This window comes from Protopterus annectens, chromosome 3.part1 (assembly GCF_019279795.1).
Source record: "Protopterus annectens isolate FY-2018-M chromosome 3.part1, PAN1.0, whole genome shotgun sequence".
Taxonomy (NCBI): domain Eukaryota; kingdom Metazoa; phylum Chordata; order Ceratodontiformes; family Protopteridae; genus Protopterus; species Protopterus annectens.
In genome coordinates, this window is record NC_056732.1 from 1,809,001,002 (window position 1) to 1,809,001,672 (window position 671).

Sequence of the window (671 nt, forward strand, 5' to 3'; positions counted from 1 at the left end):
TACCCGACACCTGCAGCAACTGGAAAGACCCCAAAAGTACCTCACCAAGAGGATCAAGGGGCTCAAACAGATGCCCTATGCAGTTCGGCTAAAGAAACTCCAACTCTACTCAGTTGCGTGCCGCCTACTCAGAGGCGATCTGTGTCTGACATATAAAGCCATGTCCAACCCAGAATTAATGGACATGCTTCACCTCAGGAAATCCAAATCCTTCATGCTCCAGGAACTTGAACCTCAGCACAGAAATAAATAGGACATGCTGGAGGGACAGATTCATATCCCAGAGGCTCCCCTTACTCTGGAACAAAATCCCAATCCATGTTAGGCAGAGCCCCTCACTGACCCTATTCAAGAGAAATCTTGACGAGTGGATGGGAGATCATAAATTTACCCCTGGAATCTCTTCTGTGTCCCTACTATACAGAGGCACAGTCAACTAATCTAAAAGGGTGGCGAAAGCCAAACACACTCTAGCTAGGCTTATAAATGCCCTAGGGCAGATAGCCTAGTATCAACCTATGAACGTATGAACCTATAAAGCTATTATCCTGAGTCACAGTTCAGATTCTAAACCCATAGCAGGATTTATATGTGTGTATGCGTGTGTGTGTGTGTGTGTGTGTGTGTGTGTGTGTGTGTGTATATATATATATATATATATATATATATAT